A 20,346-nucleotide genomic window follows, 5' to 3' on the forward strand; every position below is an offset into this window, starting at 1 on the left:
ATGGTCATAGCCCAGCATATTTCTTCTCCTGCCTTAAAAATCTCTCATATTTGTCCTCAAGAGAACAAAAGGATTCCCATATCACTTGAAATTCCTCCCTGTTAAGGTAATTATCTTCAGCTTGTGTAGCGGCTTAATTTTTTTTCCCTTGCACTATCAATAGGCCTGCTGAATGAAGTACAACATAAAGGATTTTTATCTCTGCTATTGATTGCTCAGGAAGCAAAGGATTTGGGATGCAGTCCTAGTCTCCTCTGGAGACTATTTATTTAAATTGTGTGCGCAGAGGGGGGAAGGGATCCGTCTTATTGGGGGAGGGGAAATAACTTAAAACTTTGATTTAACTGTACAAAAGAGAACACTGCTTAATCCCTGAATTAGGAAATTGCTTTTCTTCATGATCCATTGCCTTTGTGCTGTTTCTGGCTATTGGGGCTGAAGACTAAGAGAGGCATAGCCTTACAGTACTGTCTTTTGCAGCCTCTCTCTCCATCTATGTGTGTGTGTGTGTGTGTTTTAAACAATTAATTTTTTTTATCTGTCTTGGCTGTTGACGCTTGGATAAATTGTCACTAAAGGTAAATAAATTGTGTGCCTGTACGTGTTATAGTCATATCCATATAAAGTATACCATATATAAACTATACAGTAAGGGAGGGGATCTCTCTGTGAAATGATGATCTTTACATCTCCAGTGGGCATTTTGGAAGACCTGAGTAAGGGAGAAGTTTACATGGGAAGAAGATAGAAGAAACGAAGGACGTGCTTCCTCAGACTTTTAGCTACAGCTCCCAGTGTTTCTTTAGTGCCCAATGGAACGAATTCAGAAGCCCATTTCCAGAATATAGCTCACATAAGATGAGGGAGAAATAGATTTTTTCTCTCTCTCTCTTTTCTCCTTCTTTGGCTCATGTCCCAGCCAGGATACCATAAAACAGTGGGATTTGTACGCAGCTGCTTGGGAAAGGATGCTAGCTTTTTTTCCCCCCTCCACATCTTCTGAGCCTCTGATGGCATGCATTGGCGAGAGGTGTTGTTGGTTTGAGTTGATGTTTATTTGGCATGTGTGGAGAAGAGAGTGCAGTGCTGTAGAAGGTTGATGGTGCATTGTGTGTGACTTAACTCTGTGCAGGAAACAAGCTAGTGTTGAAATGACATGGACGCATGTCGTTAAACCAGGATGGATTTGATTTAAATCAAATTTGATTTAAACCAAACCAAAAAAAAAAAGAGGATTATTTTGACGATTTAAGATTTTTTTAAAAATCCGATGTTTTGATTATTTAAATTTTTAAAAATTATTTTTATTGTGATTTAAATCAATTTGATTTTCAAAGATTGTTGGTTTTAATCCACCCTGCATTAAAGCAATGGGCTGTTTGGTAAATGTTGTACGAATGCTTGTTAGAGTAAAACCAGCAGATTGCTCAAGGAACAATTCACACCATGGAATTCAGCGTTAACGAGCTGCTGCTAGCTAACTGGACAAATTATTCTTATGCAGATGTTTTATAAGGCTGCCAAACAGTAGATGAGCAGAAGTAGTTCCCAGGTGCTTTGATGGGCTGTTTATCTTCTGTTGTGATGTTTTAGCAATAGCTTTGCTTTCAGTTTCAGGAGTGAGGATTCCTTGGGCACAGAAATCCACCCCATACCATCTTCCAAGGCCTCTGGATAGGAAGGAGGAGAAAGGTGCCAGCTCAGCATTGGGATTCTGTAGTAAGGTTTTCCCTGGATTATACCAATTCAGGCTACCTGGGAGGGAGTTGTAAATCAAACCATTAGATACAGGCAATATTTGAAAGGAAAAAAATGGCAAAACTATGCTGGGCCCTCTCCTGTAAAGTTCCCTACTTTGTCTAGAGGGAGAACATTTGCACAAGCAATACCCACCAAGTAATGGAAAGTGGTCCAATCCAGGGAAATCTGTAACACTTAATCCTGCTGCACATAACAAAGTTACGGAACACAAGTCTATACTGTTGGCAGTGACCAGATCCATAAATGGAACCTCTATGTTGAGAGGCAATATGCCAGATGCTGATGAAATGGGAAGATAATCACTTTTTATGCTTTGTTTATGAGCATCCAGAAGACAAACAGATGGGCAGGGGGGGATATGTAACCTACACGCATGCAACACAAATGCCACTGCCACACGGCTGCATATTCTGCCAAAGATGGGGAAAGTTGCTCTTTGGGATGATTGCTCCCAGAACATCCCAAAGCAGCACAGCGACTGATTGGTTTATTCTGGGGTGGACGAGTGGGTGTTGCAGTTTGAATCAGATAATGATGCCTATGTCTGCATCCAGCGCATTCAAAGTCTCTAAGTCAGTGCAAAGAAGCAAAGGAGGCACTGAGCAGGGAGATTCCGGCATTGAGCATGGGGTTGGACTTGATGGCCTTAGAGGCCCCTTCCAAATGACTACTTCTATCATTCTATGAAATATGCAAACCAAAGGTTGCAGGAAGTCCTCACGATTGCCCAGTGAAGATCATGCTTTTCCATTGGTGAAGGGCTTCACAGACCTGCTATTAACAGCATCACTCATCCCTCCAAGGTTGTGGAGCAGGCTCAAAGCGTGAACAGTATGGCAATGAGCCATCGCACCGAAGTTCATTATTCATCATTTGGTGTCCTCATGCAGATTGCTGCCTCAGATAACAATGGCCCTTCAACCTACCCCTCCCCACGGTAAAATCAGCCGATTCATCTTTTTATGTATCTCCGTTGGATAGGGATACACTGCCGTGTATGTGAATGTGTATTATTACTCGCAAGTCGTCCTCCTCTTTCCTCTGAGCTGCAGGGTGGAGTCGGGAGAGGTGTAGAGTCTGATGCTGTCTTCACAGGCTATTAAAGAAGGTGAAGCTGGACTAGAGATTGAGCCTAGTCAGAGGCACAAAATGCTGAGCTTGGGTTCTCTACACCTCTGTAAATTCTTATTCACTGCCCGATTCTTATTCGATTCTTGGTTGTGTCCTATGGATGGAACAGTGGGCTTTAAAAGGAACTACTCTAAAAAAAAGATGAATTTGAAATGTGGCTTTAACACAAAATGCTAAGGATCCAGAGGGCGGCTGATGAAGAAATACTAAGGTCACTATATAGATAACATGCAGAAAACTGGAATGTCCTAATCAAATAATGAGAAATGAGAGGCACAGATTGTTACAGCTGATCATTCACGGTAAAAATGAATTAGAAAATAAATGCAGCAAGGAGGCGAAACTCTTAGCTGAAGAATTTTGGAGACTTCTTCAAATGAAACATTATTAGAGATTTTGCATCTAAAGTCAGAATAGTCACAATTATACTCTACTGGTGGTGGGGGGGGGGAAAGAGGAGCAGCTACTAAGAATTATGTTGTTGTTTTTTAGTCGTTAAGTCATGTCCAAATCTTCGTGACCCCATGGACCAGAGCACGCCAGGCCCTCCTGTCTTCCACTGCCTCCCAGAGTTGGGTCAAATTCATGTTGGTCGCTTCAGTGACGCTGTCCAACCATCTCGTCCTCTGTCGTCCCCTTCTCCTCTTGCCTTCACACTTTCCTAACATCAGGGTCTTTTCCAGGGAGTCTTGTCTTCTCATGAGATGGCCAAAGTATTGGAGCCTCAGCTTCAGGATCTGTCCTTCCAGTGAGCACTCAGGATTGATTTCTTTCAAAATTGATAGGTTTGTTCTCCTTGCAGTCCAGGAGACTCTCAAGAGTCTCCTCCAGCACCACAATTCAAAAGCATCAATTCTTTGGCGGTCTGCTTTCTTTATGGTCCAGCTCTTACTTCCGTACATCGCTACTGGAAAAGAATTATAGGTGTCTTCTTTGGAGATTTGCTAAGGGAGTAACATAATTTGGTTTGGAATTTTTTGGAGTCTTTCAGCTGTATCCCTGCCTTTGCTCTTCCTGCATTCATTCGCAATTAAATGCAAAATATCACAAAATATTACAAAACATCTGTAAGCGATCTAGTCCCAATCTGGGGAAAGGTTATCTGCTGGGAAAAGAATAAAATGCAGGGAGAAAGAATTAATTGAATCTCCTAAAAGCCTCCAAGATTGACAATTCCCTATCAAGAAACAGTGCACTCCGCCTGCCCTGTGTCTTTTTTATTTTTATTTTTTTTGCCATCAGAATAGATTTTTAAAAAAACCTCAGAAGTGTTTACCCACTTTTAATTTGGGGTGTTTTTTTGTTTGTTTGTTCTTTGAATGGTGGTTGGGAATGCCATTGGTAGGAGGCTGATCTTTGGATTTCTGGAACTTGTCCTCTTTTGTGATGGACAAACCCAACCTGGTCTGTTTAGCACTTGCTTTAGTGGGGGAGGAATAAAGGAGAAGGGAATTCTCTGTGTGCAATGTACCCTTTGTTTGGGATCAGTCGGGATTCCCCAGATTATTCTGTGCCACTGTAATCAGTTTTCCTTTCTCATCTCTCTCAGGTTGCTGTTCGCTTCACTGCCACAATAGCCCTCCAAATGAATCAGAAGCCGCACTTGCCAAAATTGGGGTGCGGGGTGGGGGAGAGAAAGAGCTATGGGAGGTTTAGTGCAACAATAGTGCTGGATATATTCATTTATGTAACGGAACGCCGGAAATGCATCTCTGTGTTTTGATTATTTTAAGCATTGCTCTTGTGAGATGGTGAAGAAAATAGCAACTTTGCACCATATGCCCAATAAAGGAATCATTAGAAAAGCATTAGTAGATTAATCCAGCCGACTGTGTGGTTTATATGATCGGGAATACAATAAAGTAAGTTCATTAGTTTACCGTCTTAATGTTTTCCACTGTACCTCAAAGCAGGCTGTAACAATCCCGCCGAGGCACAGCAGATCTCGGGAACACCTGTCAAGAAAAACACAGGCCTCTCCAGGGAGCGTGTCTTGGCAACATGGCAGAGGGATCACAAGGCCAGGCAGGAGGGAAGGAGAGGAGGGGGGAGGTGGCATTCCCTTCCTCCCCAACGCACACAAAACGGGCATGCTCCCTTCTTCTCTCTGTATGCAGCGAAAGCTTTTGCAGGCTGAGTGTCATTCGTGTTGGCAAAGAGGTCATTAGGAACATTATGACATTGGTAAAAAAAATGGTTTGGTTGCCACTGTATACAGGCGGAGCACGTATTAGCTGGGGAGACACATTAAGCCTACAGGCTTTGCTCTTCCGAGGGCTTATATTGTCATTTCTTACTACATGTGCTTGGAAACTCATGCCTACATGTGTACTCAACGAACCTGGAAACCTAAGAGTCCTTTCCTGAGATGTGGTACACACAGTTGAAATCTTACCGTGTCCTAGAATTGTATATCCTGGCTTGCATTGTCTTGGCAAGGTGAATGTGAATGCTTTATATTTTAGTCTCCTGCATGCCAGTTACTGCAGTACAGTGAGCTTTGCGGTGATGTCAGAGAAAATACGTTTTTTTTTAATGTTTTGTGCAACACACAGTAATGGGAAATGTCAACACAGGTGGCCTTGCTGCATGATTTAGCAAAAGTAGTAGCACTGGGTGGATTGTTTGTGTCTTTGCAATCAATCAACTTCTTCCACTGTCCTTCCTGTGTGTGGGCATATCAGCTTATGGAAAACTAAATGGCTGGATAGCTCAGTAGTTTAGGCATCTGGCTGTGGAGCCAGAGGTTGGGAATTTCATTCCCCACTGTGTCTCCAGGGGCTGGACTTGATCTTGGTTTCACACAAAAAAGGTCAAATTCTTGGATAATTCTCAGTCCAGTGCAGAAACAGTTGTTTCTGATTAGAATCTCAGCAACAGTGACATTTTTTCACATCCCTACTCTGCCCTTTGTCAAAATATATCCCATACATCCAAAATGGGTGTATGGGATACATACACACTGGAGCATCCAGTGGTCCATAACAAGCAACCAGACATGTGTTAAGGGTGGATTTAAATCCCTTGTTTAAATCCCTGTGGACGTGGTGGCGCTGCGGGTTAAACCGCAGAAGCCTGTGCTGCAGGGTCAGAAGACCAAGCAGTCGTAAGATTGAATCCACGCGACGGAGTGAGCACCCGTCACTTGTCCCAGCTCCTGCCAACCTAGCAGTTCGAAAGCATGCAAATGCAAGTAGATAAATAGGGACCACCTCGGTGGGAAGGTAACAGTGTTCCGTGTCTAAGTCGCACTGGCCATGTGACCACGGAAGATTGTCTTCGGACAAACGCTGGCTCTATGGCTTGGAAACGGGGATGAGCACCACCTCCTAGAGTCGAACACGACTGGACAAAAATTGTCAAGGGGAACCTTTACCTTTACCTTCTAAATCCCTGTGATAAAAATAAGAGAATTGTAGTCTAAGGTATCAGTCTCTAATTTCTGTCACAAACACAGAGAATCAGAACAAAAGAAGTACCATAAGGGGTAGCCTGCTGACCTAAGGTCTGGATGATTCAGAAATGGGCCATGCTTCCCCACTGATAGAGGATATGCACGTTTCAAAGTTGTTGAAAAACTTAACACAATTCTCAGATCACTACCTCATACTGCCCTGGTTCCACATGGAGCATGTCATCTTTGAAAACAAATTCATATTTACGTTGTGTACATTTTCTTAAATATGTCCATTGTGCACATTCAAGCTGTCTGCATTTCAACTGTAGCGTGCACCCATTGATGCATGAACGTATTTTTCTTTGCACATTTTAAAAGCGCACTTTGTTTTGCCAAGCGCACCACAAGCCTGGAATCGCAAACAATTTCGGGCTGCAAATGGTGTCTGGATCTCTGCTCAGTTCCAGGAGGTGTGGATTTATGTAAATATGAAGGGGAGAAGGAAACTTTGACCCTGTGAATTCCTCACACACTTCGAACTGCGAAGCAGCAGGAGGAAGGATCAGCCCATAAGGCTCTCAAAATCCTTAAAGCTGTTGAGTTTCACAACAAAAGCCTTCAGCTTTGGTGACCCTGGATAAAAGAAGGTGATCCGAATGACTCAGGAAACCCCAGCCAAGACGAATATCATCAGTAAATAAAGGTAGAAGGAGAAAACTGCAGTGCCTGCCAGTTGAAACCCAGATTGAAGTCCCTGGTTAGCTATGATACACACTGGGAGATCTGGAGGAAATCACTACTTTCCAAACTAACTTGCTTTGCAGAGCTGCAGTGAAGATAAAATGGCATTACTCTCTGTTGCTCGCCCTAAGCTCCTTAGTGGGAGGGCAAGATCCAAAAGGTGCAAGTAGAGCAGAGAAAGATGTGATACTTAAGGAGGAAAAAATAGAGAGAAGTGGAGTGACTATAGCTTAAAGCAAAAGGGGAGGAAAGTTACAGTAGGAAAAAGCACCTCCTTCTCTTATGATTTTTCAAACTGGCAGCCCTGCTTTTTTTTCCAATTTCAAGGAAATTGTGGCTGTCAGACATTCTCAGCCTTTTCATGTTTTATTGAAAAAGCTTAATTAGGTGTTCTTAGAGCCGAGTTCTTAAGCAAAAGGTAAAAGTTTAAAGGAGCTGTGGGTAAATATTATTAAAACATATGGTAAGCACCATGTCTTATTCAGAATTGGGGGCATGAAGTATAAGGATTTTTGAAAAACCTCCCGCTGACATTAGAGCATTATCTGCATGTTTCAGTAGGTATGTGTGCAGGGTGGCAGGAGCAAAAACGATCAGAGTTGGGAGGGGTGCATTATAACCAGGGCCGGAAAAGATAAAATGCTTCTGCCTTCTCAAATTTGGTTTGGGAATCAATATAATAATGGTTTTTATTCATCCTGGGCCGAGCTTGGGAAAAATGTTCTGTTTCTTGCACGGAAATGCCCCCCGATTTCTCCAGCCAGCATTCTGTGATTTGTAATCTAATGAAGTAACTTTTCTGAACTTTGATCATAAGATCTCTCAGACAGAGAGAGAAAAAGAGAGAGGTAGAAAGATTGGATTTCTTTCTTTTTTTCAAAAAAATAATAATGCAGTGGATGTCAAGGGAGGCAACCACCCATGAAAGCCATCATGTTCTCTTGGGAGCTGTCCAGCAGCTGAAGAAAAACACTAGCTTCTTATGCAATTGTCAGAGTAGAAGAAGAGTCCGGCTAAAACAAAGGATTCCTAATGGCAGTATGTCAGATATGCCACTGGGAAATGTACAAGCAGGCAATGAAGGCAGCCGTTTTTTCCCCTGTTCTCACCACCTAGTATTCAGAAACCCATGAAATAACTATTTTATTTATTTATTTATTATTTATTTATTTGATTTGTACCCCGCCTATCTAGACTACCAGACCACTCTAGGCGGCTTCCAATATAAAATAAAAATAAAATACAACAGAAATACAAAAAATGTGCATAGACATGGAATGACAATTACAATCACAGTAAAATAAAGAAAAATAGTATAAGAAAAATTAGAAAAAGAATTCAGGGATTGGCTGGAGGGAAGGCCTGGATGTATAGTCATGTTTTTAATTGGATTTTTAAAAACACCCAGCGTAGGGGCTGCGCGAATCTCCAGAGGGAGGTTGTTCCAGAGGCAAGGAGCCACCGCCGAGAAGGCCCGGTTTCGTGTCTTCTCCTTCCGGGCCTCTCTCGGCGTTAGGCTCCTCAGCCTCACCTCCTGACTCACGCGGGTGATCCGGGTAGACCTAGGTGGGAGCAGGCGTTCCGCCAAGCATCGAGGTCCTAAACCATTTAGGGCTTTATAAGTAAGCATTAAAACCTTGAAGTCAACGCGGAAACGGATGGGAGGCCAATGCAATGCAGCCAGAGTTGGAGAAACTATCCCTGACTCTGGAAATAAATGGAGTTTTGCCTCAACACGACTCTGATTGAATGAGTTACCACCTACTAGGGATTGGATTTCAAGATTTCTTGGAATATAGATCTCACAATTCCCTGAGAGTTCTTCCTGACTTAGACACACCTCACAGATTCCTAGATGTGGCTCAACTGGGAGAAAAGGCCTCAACTGAAAGGTTTTGAGGCTTGGCTAGTCCTTTGTCCACCTAGCTTCCCATTTAGGAAGAAGGTTCCCAGTTAGCAGAGGGCAGCAATTGGATGTTTGGGCCTAGATAGGCCTTCAAACCTTCCACTTTAGAGCTGCTCTTTCAGTGCCTGTAAGGTGTGTATAGGGATGTGGTGGTGCTGCAGGTTAAACCGCAGAAGCCTCTGTGCTGTAAGGTCTGTAGATCTTCAGCTGTAAGATTGAATCCACGTGACGGAGTGAGCGCCCGTCGCTTGTCCCAGCTCCCCCCAACCAAGCAGTTTGAAAGCATGCAAATGCAAGTAGATAAATAAGGACTACTTCGGTGGGAAGGTAACAGCATTCCGTGTCTAAGTCGCACTGGCCACGTAACCACGGAAGAGTGTCTTTGGACAAACGCTGGCTCTATGGCTTGGAAACGGGGATGAGCACCGGCCCCTAGAATTGAACATGACTGGACAAAAATTGCCAAGGGGAACCTTTACCTTTACCTACGGTGTGTGCAAATCCGATAGATCTCCTTGAATGGGGACTTGTGGGATTTCTAATCCAAAAAACTCCAAACTTCTATTCTTGCCTGCTACTGCTGCTTTTCACAGCAGCTAGTTTTTTACTTACTCAAGTTCTACATTTTGCTTTGCCACCTTGGGCGTCCAAAGACTGTGCTCCATCCCTCTTTACTCCATCTACTGTTACATGGCAGGTCAAGCTGCTACTGTCTGTAAGAACTGGCTTTTGACCCTTTGTCAAGACACCAGTGGTTTACACTGCTCCATTTTTCTTCTCTTGTTTGACCACAGAAAAAGCCGCCCAGAGTGGTGGAATATAAAATAAAATAAAATAAAATCAAATAAAATAAAGAAAGAAAGAAAGAAAGAAAGAAAGAAAGAAAGAAAGAAAGAAAGAAAGAAAGAAAGAAAGAAAGAAAGAAAGAAAGAAAGAAAGAAAGAAAGAAAGAGCCAGATATAGACATCAAACTATCTCGCTACTGTATTTTGGATAAATGCTGTTGAACAGGTTAAAGTCATAAAGTTGACCATGTTGCCAGCATGCTTTCTAGATTCAGTTTTGGAGAGTGAATGCTTCTAGACAGGGCTTTTTCTTTGCTTCAGTGCTGTGTCTAAAACCTGAGTAGCTGCAGGGGGTTGAGCTTATTGTTTTAAAAGCATTTTTGGCTAACATGTCCAGCTGTGATTAGAAGAAAACAATGTTTCTTTTTGTTCTAGAGTGGAGATCTTATGGAATTTTGACCCTGGTGAGACTGAAAATGGCTTGATTCGAACATCCCCTGTCTGTCTGTCTGTCTGTCTGTCTGTCTGTCTGTCTGTCTGTCTGTCTGTCTGTCTGTCTGTCTGTCTGTCTGTCTGTCTGTCTGTCTGTCTGTCTGTCTGTCTGTCTGTCTGTCTGTCTGTCTGTCTGTCTGTCTGTCTGTCTATCGCATGTTTAGATAGTTCAGTCCTCTGGCCAGCATACAGAAAGCCAAAAACCATAAAATATGTACCATGAACAAAGATAAAAGCGGCCTGAGATAAAGAGCAAAGCAAAAAAAATACAAAGACAATTTAAACCCCAGGTAAAACCAGCTGCCAAATAAAAGAAAGGGCTCTGCTCTTTAATAAAAAATAATTTGAAATACGTAAATAAAATCATGTGAAGATCTAAAACCAGTTCTTAGAATGCTCAAGAGATTGTGACTTTCTTAAAAATTCCAGGACACTACACAGCTCTTTTTGTTATTATGTCCTGTCAAGCCGCTTCTGACATCACAACCCTACGAATTAACGATTTCCAAAAGGGTCTGTCATTAGCAGCTTTGCTCTGGGCTTGGAAGACCTTGCCAGCTTTTTTGTTTTCTTCTGCAACTTTCAGCCCAGTAGGGAATAAAAAAAAACAGGGTCTCCTTATTAGTACCCTGGACAGAATGAGATTACTTACACTCACTGGCATAAATGCCTTCATTGGCAAACATCAGCTGTATATGGCTGCTAGCTGAGAGGTTGGTGCTTGGTCTTCCTTCTTGCACACCAGTTGAATAGCCTGGTGTACACGAGACAAGCAAGTGCCATTGCAACTGCTGAAACTTACAGTTTGAGTTAATGCCCGCCTACCTGTGTAATAGGATTCCAGCCACTGTTTTGTTTTTTTGGTATAACCTTTAACAGATTCAGGTTGGGAAAGAACCCATAGCAAGAGATATTTATAACTGGTATAAACTCCAGTTTTGTTGTCTAATGGTCATCATCAACTAGTGATGCAGCCAGCGATATCCTGTACTCCCGGTGGGTCAGAAGTGTATGTAACTGGAGCAGGGAAATGTCTAGATTGATACTCGTGCTGAACATCACTCAATCAGGATAAAAGAAGCTAACCTAAGATCCCCAGACTGTCTCGGGAGGACCAATGTCTGTGAAACTCAGCTTGATGACTCAATCAATTAATGTTTAAGAAAATCAGAGGCTGAACCAGAAATTGTGGGGTTGTTACCCAAGTATCCACAGAACAGACTTCCAAATCTGCATGCAGCCTTTTTGGTGTGTGAAAATAATGCTATTGTGGAGGCCTCAATATACGTAAATTCAGGTATATATATGTGAAGATATATATATTTCTTGCTACATTCATCTGTAGCCACTCTTCCCTCTCTGTGAAACAGAAAACTGCTTTGGCATGAAGAAAAGGGCTGTTCCAGAATTTTAAAAAGTCCCCTCCCTCTTTTTTTAGACTACAACTCCCAGAATCCCTTAGCAGCCAGCATAGCTTTGAGTGAATCCTGTGATTTGTAGCCCCATCCCCCGAATGTTTCCAACCTTTGCTTTCGATAAAGATTGTGTTAAACAAGCGGCTTCTGTAAAACATGGGAAAATCTCTATAATCCATTACTTTTCTGTTACATTTCCTGCGGATAAAAGCCTACGTGACTGAAACGGAATTATGAAAACTGGGAAGACTTACAATCAGCAACAAAAAGTGTTGTTTGATCTAGAGATGCTGGAACAAAGAAAACTCAATGGTAGTGGTTAACACACCCTGTTGTGTCCAGGTGCGGTACTGCAATTCTTTGTGCTGCTTTTGATTGCATTGAACGAACAACAGTATCCTTTTCTTGGCTGCTGACACTTCTTTGAATAGATCTCTGGTGTTTAAATAGTCTGCTTTGAACAGAAGGTGTGTCTTTGTGTGTTCGCAATTCTTGTGCTGGTTTGGGATTTATGTTTGTTTTAGTTACTATTTTCACATAGTTTTGTGAGATGCCCACTGTTGCTTTCTAGAAATCAGAAGGAAGGAAGGAAGGAAGGAAGGAAGGAAGGAAGGAAGGAAGGAAGGAAGGAAGGAAGGAAGGAAGGAAACGTGATTTTCATTTAAGGGCTCAGGGTTGTAGCATATGTGCTAAAACAATAGGAAATTTGATCATAAAACCAGAAAAGCTGCCAGTGTCAAAGCATCATTGTAATAAGGGAACAATTACTGAGGTCACTTAAAGGGGCATTTGTAAGAATAAATGTTTTATAGAGAATGGGTATTTTGTAGCCTTAGGAAACTTTTGAAAGTGGTAAGTCCAGACTTCCAGTGGTAGTGATGGTGATAGTGATAGTCAGGAGGTGCTAAACTCCCATTTACAAAGCTGATAGCATGCTGGTTGTCTAGCAACACAACTCCCCGGGAACTACATGTTTGAGCAATGTGACTTGCAAATGAAGCCTGTGCTTACCACTCCATCAGAATGACCAATCACCAAAGAAAGGAAGTTTATTTACAAAATGCAGAGGTGAGAATAACTCATGCTAGGATAATCAATCAGCTTTCGTCATATCAGATAGAATTACTAGTATCATGTAGTGGAAAAGGGTGGGGCCAGGGCTTAGGAAACCTTGTTCCAAATCCTAGCTTGGCTATTGAAACTCACTTACCCAGCTTTCCTGCTGAGAAAAGGAAAACAGAATAATTTTTGCCCAGTGTGTATAATTCTCAGGGCTTTGCTGCCCAGAGAACGAGAAACAAAGGAATGAGGGAGAGGCAAAACTATTATAGGGAGAGTAGCAGTATTCCCCTAGAAGTCCACAAGGCCTTCCTTTACCTCTGTAATGTGGATTGGGGCCAGCGGTGGTTCTCTGCCCACTGACTTCCTCCAGGACTCTCTACCTCCTTCCATTCCCCTCTTAGCCAGTGAAGCAGGACAGGTTGATCCCAAAGAGAGGGATGGACGGTGCAGTGGTTAGAGTAGTAGACTAGGGTTAGGGAGACTCAGCTCTCCCCCCCCCCCCCACATTGGCTGAAACATAACTTGCTTCTCTGATCTTGATCCAGGCACTCTTTCTCAGAGAGGCTGCAGAGGAAGAGGACACTAAGCTGTCTTGAGGTCATCCCTGGGACTGGCCTGACATCTTGATGAGTTAATTAGGATGGCCGGCTGACCGCGCCCCCCACCTGCTCCTCCAAGCTTGCTGGTGGGGCAGTGCCGAGAAGTGGTAAAGGAGCTGAAAGTGGTTCCTCCTTGGGGGGTCATGCCTATGTCAGCTGAGTGGTGTGGAGAACTGGGGTGCATCCTGTAGAGGGGGGGGGGGAAGGAAGAAAATGATGCGTCCTCCTGACCCAACTCTCCCTGCAGTGCTGTCTCTCCCCTCCCCTCCCCAAATGGGCAGAAGGGTTGGCTTGTCTTCTCTCCGGGCAACCCCCCCCAACTTCCTGACCGGAGAACAAGCCCCCCAAGCCAAAGCTCAGGAAAGAGGGGGCGCTACCCTCTGCTTCGTGCCCACTGTCCCCGCCTGCTCTCCCCAGTGGCCAAGCTGGGCAGGTGGGCGCTTCCCTTCTGGGCACCCCCGTTGAAGGGCCGAGGAAGAGACGGTGACCCTCCTCCCCTCCTCCTCCTCCTCTCTTGCCAGATCGCGGAGTGGGAAGTCCCGAACTAGATCCACGAGGGGGGGGGAGGCTGGCTTCACGGGATCTCCCGCGGATCGCCGACGCCTGCCCCGCAAAAGCCACGCCACTCGGGGTCCGCGGGGTCGTCCCTTCGGCGCTCGCTCGCTCGCCACGTGGCGCCTCCTGCCTCTTGCGCCACCGCGGTCGCGACGGCAGTCCCGAAGCCGCAGCCAGCCGGGCCCGGGGCGCCCGGTGGCGGCGGCGGCGGCGGCGGCCGCGCTCGCTTCGCTCCTGGGCTGCGCGGCGCTGCATCCCGACGCCGGTGATTTGCTGCCGGGAGACTGCAGATTTGCATAGCGCGCGCGGCTGGCCTCGCCTCGCCTCCGCCTCCGCCTCCTCCGTTCGCCCGCCCGCCCGCCCGCCCGCCGGCATGGCTCGCTCCTCGCTCGCTCTCGCCCGCCCCCCTCGCCGCGCTGGCTCCGCTCAGACGCGTGCAGCGGCGGAGTCTCCCTGCAAAGCGCCGCTCGCTCCTGCCGCCGCCTCGCCGCCGCCGCCGCCGCTGCCGCCGCGTCCGTCCTTTTCTTCTCCTCCCGCGCCCTCCTCGCCTCGGCAGTAGGCAAGCGAGCGAGCGGGATCGGCGAGCGGGCGAGAGAGGAGGGAAGCTCGCCCGGGGGGAGCGGCGGGCGTCCCTGGCGCGCCTTCGGGAAGGCAAGCGCTCTCGCTCGCTCTTTCTCTCCCGGCTGGCTCCGCTGGATGGATCCCTTCCCGCGACGGCGGCGGCTGCTGCGCTCCTGCGGCTTGGGGGATCCGAGGGCGCGTCGGGGCCGCCTCGTCCCGGCGGCCGGTTGCTCGCCCGCCCGGTGGATTACAGGGGAGAGCCCTTCGAGCGCCGCCTGCTAGGGGCCGGGAAGAGGAGGAGCGGCGCGCGCGGCGCCTGGGGAGCCCGCCGCCGCCACCGCCACCGCCGCCTCTTGGAGGCTCATCGGGGCCGCGTCCCCCCGCCGCCGCCGCCGCCGCCGCGATTGCCTCGCCGCCGCCGGGGCTCTGCGGGGCCGCCTCTGACTATGGTCGGGCCGCTGCGGGGCCAGAAGGGACCTGGGCCGAAGGATCGATCGCGCCCAGCGGCGCCTCTCCCGACGCGCGGCCGGCGCTCGAGGCGCTGAACCCGCCGCCGCCGCCGCCGCCGCCCCTTGGGTAGCGCGCCCCCCCCCCCGGGGCCCCCAACTTTGCCTCCTCTCGCCATGCCCCAGCCGATGGGGGAGCTCGCCCTGTCCGAGCCCGTCCCGTCCGGCGGCCGCTTGGCCTGGCTCTGGATACTCCCGTTGACTCTCAGCGGCTTCCTCGGTGTGGCCTGGGGGGCCTCCAGTTTAGGGGCGCCCCACCTCCACCATTTCCATGGCGGCGGCAGCAAGCACCCGTCCGTGCCTATTGCGATCTACAGGTCCCCGGCTTCCTTGCGAGGCGGACACGGTGGGTGCCGGCGGTGGAGCTTGGCTTTGCGGGGGGAGCGGGGGGGGGAGAGGGGGGGAAAAGAAGCGCTGGGATCCAAGAGGGTCGTTGGGAGACCCACGCCTGCCTGCCTGCCTGACCACCCAGAGCTACCCTCCTTCTTTGAAAAAAAGGGGGGGCACATGTACCTAGAGATCAGGGATCTTAAGCCCGCAGAGGGGGTCCAGGAAAAAAAAGCGCAAGGGAGCTGTGGTTTCGGCGATCTGGTGAGATCCCTGGCGTGAAACGCTGGGGATCAATTACGATTTTGTGCTTGGGTGCGCCCCGACTGTGTCCCCGAATTGGGGGGGGGGAAGAGAGAGAGAAGCGCAAACCCCCGTAGGAGGGGAGGGGGCGCTCCGGCGACAGGGAGAGGATCGGCGCTTGACGACGGTCGGGACGGTGGAGGTAGGCGCCCCTCGTTACACCTGAGGGGAGGAGACGAGGACACACCCCCTCGGAACAGGCGGAGGAAGCGCGGAGAAGGCGGCGGCGGCGGCGGAACCGCAGCCTCTTCATACAGGGAAAGAGGCGCTTTAGCCCAGTTTTGCCATCGCGACCGATCTCTGCCTTGGGGGGGGGAGTTCCTGCTCCCCCTGCTTCCAAAGATGGGAACCGAAGCGCCCCGTCCTCCTTCTCCCCCCCCCCCTCCGTGAGAACCGTGTGTCTGTTTCTGCTTCCCATCCTCCACGTTGGGATGAGTGGACCTCAGCTGTGGTGCCGACCTTAGGCAAGCAGGAGAGGGAAAGGGAAGATCTGGCCAGAATGTCTGTCTGTCTGTCTCTCTCTGTGTGTGTGTGTTTGGGCGGGTACATACACACATATAGTGAGGCATCTTCCACGTGGATATCCTATTGGAGAGCCTCAACCTCAGCCAAGGCTGTCAAGCCCAACCACACCTGCCCAGCTGTGGTGGCCACACTTGCCTTGAGAGAACCATCTTACCCTTGGAGACTGGCAGCAGACACAACTGGGGTGTGTGTGTGAGAGAGAGTGTGTGTCCTGCTTACCTTTATGCCAGCTCTACCTTCTGTCCACAAGGCAGCTGTCCTTTTCTGACCTGCAAAGGTCACCCTGGAAGGTAGGGAGCAGAGTAGCAATGACGGATTTATTGGAGGTTGGTATCTATCATCTGCCTCAGCTTTCCTTCTGTTTGTCCAGGTGCCACTGTGCTTGCATTTTGCCATGGGGCAATGATGGGGCCTTCCTTCCACACTGGTCCTTGCTCCTCATATAGCCATTCTGTTCTCCACCCTTTAATTGACTACGTATTCTCTTCCAACCCCCCCAATGGATTCTGACTGTAAAACTCAATAGAGAGGAGAAAGGTTGGTAGCCTCTATGTTCAGGAACAATATTTGATGCTATTCCAGCTTCTATTTCAACTCCTTTCCCATTACACTTTTTTTCCCCCTGTGGTGTTTTGTTTTAAGGGAGCCAGGTGCGTCCTACATTCTTCTCCTACGTCTTGCTGGCCTGGTCTAATCCAGCCTGTCTGGGAGGGTGTGTGTCTTTGAGAGGCAAGGGGTTGAGCAAGCGATGGAGCTGCACCTGTCATTGCCGGCTGGCTTCCGAGAGATGCTAATAAGTGCCTCCTTTCCCTTGTGAAGTGAGATCACTGGAAGGCAGGAATGCGTGGTCATGGGGTAGACCTTTCTCCTGCCCACAGAATAGTCCTCTGGTGCAAAGCCAGGCCCTGGGAGGTACCTCGGTGGCTGCCTATTGCCTTTATGTCAGATGAGAGGGCAAGGCGTGGAGAGCCACCTGTGCTCTCTTTCTTTGCCCCAGGATGCAGCCTCTGATCCTACATCTCTCCATTATGTGTGTGTGGAGGCGAAGCATGAGTAAAAAACACAGGCTTTGTTGTTGCAGCGCACCGTTTCCCCTGAACGCCACAGCGGGGCTCATTTTATCTCTTTTGAAACTGGCCCCCGCTGGAAACCAGCTTCAAACAATACCGGGAGGGGTGGGGATGGGAGGCTCGTGGGGCCGATCCGGCGCTTGTCGCGCAGCGAGGGCTGCCCGTTGCCAAAGGCTTTGGATAATTACACGCCTTCCAATTAATTATCTCTGGCAGAGATCGATGAGCTAAAACGAAGGTCCTCTAATGAGATAAAGGGCCCGGACTAGAAAGTAAATACCCTGATGGTGGCAAGGCAGCTCTAAGGGGCTTACCTCGTGTGATGTGCGGAGGGTCAGCCTAGGGCGGACAGAAGAGGGAGGGAAAAAGTGATTCTGTGTAATCCTTCGCTGATATAGGGATAGGGTTTTAGATAGGAATCTGGGGTGGGTGGGAAATGACTTGAGAGCGAGGAAGGGAGAAAGAGCGTTTAATCACATACACATCTTTGTTTCTGTGTCTGCCGATCCATCTGTTTCCATGTCTTCAATTAAATATTTAGAGGCAGTGATTAACTTTATGAAAAGAGAGAGGCGGTATGTGTGTGAGGGAAAGCATCCAAGCCCACAGAAAGGGATCTTGTGTTCCCTTCTGTGTCCACTGGTCCATCTCTCTGTGTATCTATATTTGCTTCTGGAGTTGGCCTCAAAAATCAGCCTCTGCCGAGTGGAAATTCCAAGGAGTGCCTCCTCTGCTCGTTCTGTGAGGATGGAATCGCATCCTGCCCCTTGTCGGAGAGCTTTTGCTGGTTCTTTGTGCCAGCTTCATCCTTCTTCATTTTTGCCTCACGTTCTGCTTCATTTCCACGATCATGTGGTGTTATTCGCAAGCGTTTGCAAGAAAAGTGAAGCGATCTTCCAACCAGCCCTTGGATCTTTGGTGTAAAAAGTGGAGGGGCTTTCTTTTGGCTTTCTTGTGTGTGTGTGTGTGTGTGTGTGTGTGTGTGTGTGTGTGTGTGTGTGTGTGTGTGTGTGTAAGTGGAGGGGCTTTCTTTTGGCTGTCTTGTGTGTGTGTGTGTGTGTGTGTGTGTGTGTGTGTGTGTGTGTGTGTGTGTGTGTGTGTGTGTGTGTGTGTGTGTGTGTAATTCCAGTCCTACATGCTGTGAGATTTCGTTCTGGAGAAATGGGTGGGATTTATGCATCTGTTCAAGGTGCACATGCATTGGGTCGTTTGCATGCAACAACAACAAACATCTTAGAAGAGGAAACCGTCTTTTGGCTTTGTGGGGGGGTACTTTAAAAATCTGCACTCCAGAAAAAAAAAGGAGGAGCAATAGTTTTTGCATGAGTTAATTTTTCTCCATGCTTGCAAATGGAGGGGGGAGGGAGGGAGGGTTGGCCTAAATCCACAATAGAAATAAGCGGAAAAAGGGGAAGGAAACACCCTGCACCCGATTCACATGCTGTTCCTTTCCCGCTTGGCTCTTTCAGGATCCTGCATGTTCTTGATCCCATATGCCTCCATGGGGGAAATTAAGGGCAAACCGCCTTGCGCAGCTGCGGTTATTGCACATTTGCTGAGGCAAAAATCATTAAGCGCTTCCTGAAATAAAATCCAAGGAGGCAGATTGAAAAGAAGGGGAGACAAACAGTCTGGGAAGCCTGCCGAAACCCCCTCCCCCCCTTTTTTTTTTTCCTGGGCGGTGCTTTGTAGAGGTGTGTATGTCATTTAGATATACAGTGCTGGATCTGATTAAAACTAGGAAAGGGTGAGCAAGTGGTGATGGTTCTTCTGGAGGCAGCAGCTGCCACCTCTTCTTGGTTTTACTGGCTTTGGGGGAAGTGGAAGGGAAACCTGGAAGCATCTTTTGCAGGTTGATTTCCCAGGCTTTTTGTTGTTGTTTTGACATCACACAACTGACACACATCTGTAATCAGACCGAGTTCCCCCTGTTTTTTTCTGGTATCCAATGTAGTCTAAAAATCGCATCACTTGCAGGCATCAAATGGCTTTGTGCACCACTAAGTGGGGGAGTTTCCTGCTCTGTTTTCAGAGCCTTTGAACGAGGCCATCCTCCAGTAAATAAAGCGAATCGGCAATGGATGGTCATTCTTGTGGCAAATCCCCTCCTCCCTCCCTGATGGAGTAATCTCACCCACCCTAGACCTCAGTCCATTGACATAGAAATCAGCCGCCTCAATAGAAATCTGAGAGCGAACCCCTCCTTCTCTTTGGGAGATAACTGGTAAAGGGTGGAAGGGAAACAAGCAAGCAAAGGAAACCTGAGCACTTTTTTGGAGGGGAAGGTATGCTTTGGAAGTGCTTCAATGTTAATAGCTGTGGGGTGGGGAGTGGTCTCCCCATTTTGTTTCGTAAGCTTCAGTGAAGCAGTTGGGTTTGAGCAGGTCATGAATAGATGAAGTTCTTTTGTGCAGCTGTTTGATTGATTAAGATAGCTGAAGCCCCATACGTCCCTTGGGGCTTGGTGTTCCCTCCCCCCCAGCAGATTTGTTGGCTTGCTAGATCATTGAGGAAGGGGCTGAACCCGATTTCAGTGACACAAGAAGCAACATTTATGCCTCAATCCTGCCATAAGCCAAACAAAAACACAACGTGCAACGTGTTATTGTTGTTTTGAATTATATACTGACCCATAGTGCTTGGAGCACTTACGTTGTAAACTCTAGGTGGTTTACAACATAAATACGTAAGTAACACTTTGCCCTTCAGCGAGCTGGATACTTATTTTAACAACCTCAGAAGGAATGAAGGCTGCATCAGCCTCGAACCAGCTACCTGAGTATGTTAGGATCAAACTCAGGTTGTGAGCAGAGGCTTGACTTCAGTACTGCTATTTAATCACTGGGGGCTATGCATGATGAGTGTTGGAGTAGGGTGGGAGAATTTTGGTTCAGGTCTCCACTTGGGTAACCTTGGATTGGTCTTGCGGTCACAGACTGACCTGCCCCATAGGGCTGTTGTGAGTAAAAAGTAGGGGGAGGGCTGTGTATTCCACCTCAAGCTCCTTGGAGAAAAGATGGATTGAAATGTAATAAGTTAATAACGAAACAATTGTTCCCTCCTTATTTTGTTTGTGTGCAGTTTAAAGACCAGGTTTAAGGAACAGGTGGCTGCTCTGATGTTTTTTGAATGTGGCTGATGATCACCCGAGCCATCAGAGCTGCTTGTGGGGGATGATGGAAGCGGTAGTCCGATAGTGGTAGGGAAGGG

At 47.5% G+C, this 20,346-nt stretch overlaps 1 protein-coding gene and 1 long non-coding RNA gene across 51 annotated transcripts in view; one reads left to right on the forward strand and one right to left on the reverse strand.

The window, feature by feature from the left end:
- Positions 1–20,346, forward strand: part of NRXN1 (neurexin 1) — a 1,165,889-nt gene that overhangs the window by 747,224 nt on the left and 398,319 nt on the right. The gene's annotated exons all lie outside the window — the stretch shown is intronic.
- LOC144585134 (uncharacterized) lies at positions 6,797–13,772 on the reverse strand. The gene is made up of 2 exons (XR_013539641.1): positions 13,667–13,772; positions 6,797–13,474 (listed from the first exon to the last, which is right to left on the reverse strand). It is a non-coding gene; the product is annotated as an uncharacterized LOC144585134 (long non-coding RNA).

This window comes from Pogona vitticeps, chromosome 1 (genome assembly GCF_051106095.1).
Source record: "Pogona vitticeps strain Pit_001003342236 chromosome 1, PviZW2.1, whole genome shotgun sequence".
In the NCBI taxonomy this organism is placed as follows: domain Eukaryota; kingdom Metazoa; phylum Chordata; class Lepidosauria; order Squamata; family Agamidae; genus Pogona; species Pogona vitticeps.